We start from the raw sequence: 6,440 nt of genomic DNA on the forward strand, positions 1-6,440 counted from the left end.
TGAAAGAAAAAAACACATATAGACACAGACCCACATATATATGTATATATCTGTTCACACCCACCTTTACATGTACGCACATACACTTGCACACATTTGTATATCCATCCATCCCCGAGGTTTCAGTAAACCATTCCCTGGTGGTTTGAGACTCAGCCAAGCCATTTATTTTCCCTGCATTGTTTTTATGTTTATTTATTTATGTATTGACATTGTACAGACAATTCCATACCCAGCCTTTTGCACTGTGATCTTTGACTTCCAGGGGTCAGGCGTTCAATCAGTACGTTCCACTCTTGCCCCCACTTAATTCTTTTTCAGCTGCTCTTTCTTTGCACCCTGGTGCCATATGCCAGCCAAAAAGATTCCTGATCAATACTGTGTGACCAAGTTTCTGTGACCTTGCAACCTGCATCATAAAGTTCAAAGGGCAGCTCAGAATGTTGCCCATGTTTTCATTGCTAAACCAACTGGGTTTTCTTTTTTTCTTCTTCTTTTTCTTTTCATTAAATCTAACTCAGTCGGCCCCTGAAAGATTCTCTCTGTATCTCAACTTCTCTGAGCTATTTAAAGTTGGTGAAAGAGCCACTGAAAAATAAACAACCAAAGAAATCACTAGCACATCTCTATTTAAGACTGGAATTTGCAGTATCTGTCCTGTTCATATTCTAAGTAAGGCGATTAAAGTAGTAACCTCTCTAATGCCTGACAGGCCCAGTGGGAATGGCTAAGCTTTGCCAATTTGTGAACAAGCTTCCATTCCTGCCTGAAACTGAGCACCATAAATGCCTTCAGCGGGAGTTTAGGGCACCTGGCATCTCTCAACAGGTGCTCAGCATCTTGCAGGATTGAGCTCTCAATGAACACACACAATTATAGAGCAAAGATGGTGCATCACCAAGTGCACTTCATGCCAACAACTATAATCAAGCTCTATTTGTTTGCAATTGTGCTCTGTGGATGCACTGTGGTGTGGTTTGTAAGGAAGTCACAGTACTATGAGATCTCACTGTGACTCTTAGCTATTCAGTGTTTGCAAATGGGCTGGTGAGGCCACCCAGTTTTGGTGCAGATTATAAACCATGTGGATTAGTGACATTCTAATGTGTGTAAACATAGTGCCTTTTTAATCCACATCCTGTACCTGCTTTCTGGGTGTTATTTTTTTTTCCATTTGCAACAAGCAAACACATATCCATTCAGTCTAGATTGCTTTCAATTTAGTTTAAGGAGAAAAAAACAAAGAAAGACTAAATAGAAAGGTTGAGCTTGCCAAAGACAGAGTGTGGTCTATCAGACAGGACAATGGTCTAAGAGTCAGAAGACCTTGGGTCTCTCTCTTCTTGGCTCTGCACTGACTTGCTGTGTGACATGGGGTAAATCAATCCACCTCTCTGTGCCTCTGTATCTCTTCTTAGCCTTCGTCTCTTGAGATTTTGAGCTGTCTGGGTGAGGACCTGTTTCACTATGTGTTTGTACAGCACCTAGCACAGCTTCAATCTTGGCTGGGACCTCTAGGAGCTACTGTAATATGTGCACTAATACCAGTGGATTAGGGACATAAGCCAAAGTTTTCTAAAGTGACTAGTCATTGAGTGCATCAGGTTTTGGGTGCCACCTTGAATGGGGTTTGATTTTCAGGCAGTGTTCAGCAATCCACACCCTGAAATTGAGACACCTCAAATTAATGGTCACTTCTGAGACTCTTGGCCATGATCTCTTTTGAACCCCCTACATGGCTTTGGAGCTCTCACCCAATGTCACCAGAAGATCTCATCCTGTGAGGTTCTTCATCACGGATGAAATGGGGAGATAGAGTAGATGACCTCCTGAAGTCCCTGCCAGCTATACTTATACTTATACTATCTATATTTCCATGACCCTGTTGTTCATTAATCTGACAGCCCTGCCTAACAGCAGATAGACAGGCAGACTCCTCCTATTTAAAAGGTGCAGTACACAGAAAACAGAATAATGGTTGTGAACTGTGTGTCTTTAAATCCTAGCTATTTACTTTGCTGACACAAACAAGTTCTTAGTTCTGTTAGCCTGAAAGAACCAATAAAGCTATGGGAGAGCCAGCTGGCTTCTATTCATCAGCTAAATTCCCCTTGGGGAATGTAAACTACATGTAAATAAAAGATGGGAGAGGGATAACTCAGTGGTTTGAGCATTGGCTTGCTAAACTCAGGGTTGTAAATTCAATACTTGAGGGGGCCATTTAGGGCTCTGGGGCAAAAATCTGTCTGGGGATTGGTCCTGCTTTGAGCAGGGGGTTGGACTAGATGACCTCCTGAGGTCCCTTCCACCATGCAGGGAACTTATTCTAATCATTTGTGCAAAGGGCTGAGCACTCTGATCCCTACTGAAGCTGGGGGAGTGGGTAGCACTCAGCATATTTCAGAATCAAGCCTGCTAAGAAGATTTCCAGATGACAAGCTGGGTTTGTGACACTGGCAAGTTGAAAAAAACATCATCTTTTGGTTTGTAGAATGAGATCATTTGATGTGGGATCACTATGAGATGACAACTGTGGGAGCTCACCCTGTCCATACCATTCTTCCAGTCATTTCCTCTTGTTCAGTTTTCTAAGACAGCTCTGGGGGTGCTCTGAAGATTCCTATGTGGGATGCTATCCACTTAAAAAAATAATGGGTACCAGGCATCATTGCATCAAAAAAGAGACTTAACCAAAATTAACCGCAGTTTGGGGAGATGGGGAAGAAAACCCAATGCTTGGGTCTAAACTCTACAGTTAAACAAAAATATTAAACCTAAATGTGCTCCAAGGAAAGGCCAACCTCTAAGTGATGGAGGGAGGGACCTTTCCCTCTGGGCAGGTTATTCTACAACTGCCAACATAGCTGGGTTTCTTGTATCGTCCCATGAAGTACCTAGTGCTGGCTACTGTCAGAGAGAGGCTACTGGACTGGATGACCAACTGGCTGATCCAGTATGGCCGTCCCTATGTTCCTTCCAATATTCAATGAATTGGCCCTTACATGGGTGTAAATCAGGAGTAACACAATGTAAACCAGTGCAAAGGAGAAGAGAATCAGGTATGGGGTCTATCTCAAAGGTAAAGAGCAAAAGACACAAAACTACAAACAAAAAGCTGCAACAAAAAGCCCAGACTAAGCTTTGAGAGGATCTAGATCTGAGCTTCACAGCTCACCCCTATTTCTGTAATAGGCTGAACCCAAACCCTGGATCCAACCCCCACTGAACTTTAAAGAAGTTCAGATCCAGCTTCCAGTGTTGCAGCTTGGAATGATTGTTGCAAAACAGACAGAACCAGATCTTCAACTAGGGTAAATCAGCATAGTGCCATTCACATCAGCCAGAACAACGCAAAGTATTTAGCCCTATGACCATGGGGATCTAGTGCAGTGTTAAGCATCTAAATCCATATTTAGACCTCAAAATAAAAAGATCCTGATTTTCAGAGATCTGAGCACTTGCAGCTCCTCCTGAAGTTAGTGGGAGTTGTGTGTATACAGCAGCTTTGAAAATCAGGCCATGTATCAGCACTAAAATTCAGAGAAGCTGGGGGTAGTCTGATAGCTACAAGATTATGCTGGCCTCCAAAAGAGCTGGGTTCAGTTCCTTGCTTTTTCACTAGTTTGTTACATGATGTTGGACAAGCTATTTATGTTCATACATTCTCTGTGTTGTCTCTTATTCTGTACAGTGAATAGCTCAATGGGGCCCTGATCTTGGTTAGGGCCTCTAGACTACGATAATATTAATGAATTTAGGCTCCTGTGATTGAAAATGTTGGTTTATATAACCACATAGTATAGGGCCAATTTGCATATATGGGCCCCCTAAGAGAATGTCTATTTCTTGCATTCAGACTGTCATTTAGGTGTGATGTGACTAAGTGGTGATCTGAGAGCTCACACGGGTGGCGGGACTTCCTATGAGTGGCATCCATTTTGAAGGATCAGCTTTGAATGTGCAAACTGTAAGAAAGAAAAGAAAAGAAACCTAGGTCTTTAAATCTCCCCTTTGAATGAGACACCGAGACCACAGGAACCGAAAAAGCAGCCAATCATACAAAAGTGATTAGGGGGCTTTCAAGTTTAGAGGGCAGACTTGTTAAGAAACATACTCATCACTCATGTTAACCTAAACCCTATTGGGGTGAGAGCAACACAACTCTCCTCTTGTAGAGGTGTCTAGTCATTAGCCACAAGGCTGGCAGAGCTAGGATCTGCAAGCAAGAGAGAGAGAGAGCATTATCCTTGCTACACAGAAATACCTGAGAACTTTTTTTAGGTCAAAAGCACAATATATTGGGCCATCCAACACCCTTGATCCATATGCATAATTTCCACTGATGTCAATGGGAGCTGGTCATGCAGGTAGAGTGCAGGGTTGGGGCCATTTCTAATTAGCCCTTGTGGTGTCTCCAGTTAGGAATAAAGGGACTTTCCGTTCCCTGCTGGAGTGGCCTATTTTATGTATATATCTCTGGTTTCGCCTTGGCATATGACATGCAGTAGGCAGTTATTTTGGGAAAGGTAAGCTATAGATATCTGATCTGCAAGCAAGGTGTCATGTTCCTTAATTTATTTTCAATTAGTTTGTATAGTTATCTCCAGTGAGAATTTCCTGGTGTCAATTCATTTGGTCACCCTGAACCTGATGCACAGAAGGCACCTCTGCAGAGTGGTGTGGTCTGTTCCCTGTGTGCAAACGTAACAAATCCATTACCTTTCTCTTTCACATTTTCTCTTTCCTCAGGCTTCAGGCCCTACCCAAACTTAGTTTGCTCCAGCCAGTGCAGCAGGTCATTGGTGGGGACAATTACAATACTAGCAAGATTATAAGAAAAACTCCTTAAATCTGATGATCTCAAAGCTCTTTGCAAACAGTGATGAAGCCTCAGAGTCCTGCTGTAATAGTATCAGTGCAGAGTCAGTGTCAGGATGCCTTGGCTGGGTCAGCTGTTGGAGCTGAACGCTGGATCTCTGGAGCTAAATGCATGAGCTTCTACTGCTCAAGCTAAAACAGCTGCTCCTTCAGTTTGGGGGTAGTCAGTCTCATCAATCTTGCTACGTGGTCTGGCCCCTGGGTGCAGTACCCAGCGCAAAGGGACCTCACTCCCAGTTGGAGCCTTTGGGCACTACCACAATATACACATTAGAGGAGGACAAAGAGCCCCATGGCTAATTAAGTATATTATCCGCATTCTGTAGGGGAAGGGTACCAAGGCACACGGACTTGCTAAGGGCCCCGTGGTGAGCCAGTGGCAGAACCTAGATCTCTGAGGCCCAAATCAGCCACAAGATTTTCCTTGTTCAGGCAACGTTCTCAAAGGCTTCAGAGCAAGGACAGCAGGGTCAGCCCCTCAGAGGAGTGAGGACAAGTATATTTCTTCTTGGCGCTCTCAGATGAAGGACAGGATGGAAAAAATTCAGCTCCCATCTCTCTCCCCACTGCAAGGAGCTCACACCTTCTTCCTCTTCCTTTTCTGCTCCCCACTGACGCCAATGGAGTGCTCCCCCACCTCTCCACCGGTGCCAAAAGGCAGATCCTGACCTTCCCTGTCAGACAGCATCTCAGCCCAGAGGTTCTTCCAGGCTCAATGCCTATTCTACACTCTCTGGCTGTGGCAGCTTGCTCCCCAGCATGCAGTGGGGGCAGGACTGCCAACAGGGAGAGACGAGGCAGAAAGACAAGTCATCTGGGTAGATGAGACTATTCCTGGCCAGGGTGAGAAGCAGGTGTCACCAGATGTGCCTAGAAGAGACAATTCAGGCCTCTGGCTTCCAGCCACAGACTTTTCCTCATCTCTGGTACAGCATGCTCTAATTATAGATGGTCTGAGCTTCCCCAAAGCCCCCTGTGTTCAGATCTGGGGTTGGAGCATATCTCCAGCTAAAACCTCTCATGATTTGCCAGTGTCCTAATGGTTAAAGTACCTTTATGTTCACATAAGCAATCTGGCACCTTCTTACCCAGCTGATCCACTCCCTGTGTGTCTTTGAGTCAGAGCTGATTTACTACTGATGAAAGCAAATTCTGACTCCCGTTGGCGGCATTGCCAAGTTAAAACAGCTACAGGAGGGAGACAGGTTGTGAGTCTGCCTGGGATACCATTAACAGAGCTGCCAGCTAAGTGCTGGTGGTGGGATATCTATCACTGCCAGTGACTAGATCAGAGGCAAAAAGGAGTGTGGCTGTGTTTTCAGATTCTTGGTGGAGTTTGCAGCACTGGTAGCTGGAAAAATCATTTAGCTTTTGAAAGGGGCAAATTTGTTCTGGTTTCAGTGAGAGAGACATAAATAGAACCCCCCCAGTGACATTCCTTAATTTTTTAGAGTCATTTTTTCAACTGATAATTTGCACATCAAGAGCCAAAGATCTTGCTGCCACATGCAAAGTCCTTCATCATAGCACCAGCCCAGGAGGGAAGCGAATGGCAGGAAGTA

Source organism: Terrapene carolina, unplaced genomic scaffold, assembly GCF_002925995.2.
Source record: "Terrapene carolina triunguis isolate 2854851 unplaced genomic scaffold, T_m_triunguis-2.0 Scaffold983, whole genome shotgun sequence".
Lineage (NCBI taxonomy): Eukaryota > Metazoa > Chordata > Testudines > Emydidae > Terrapene > Terrapene triunguis.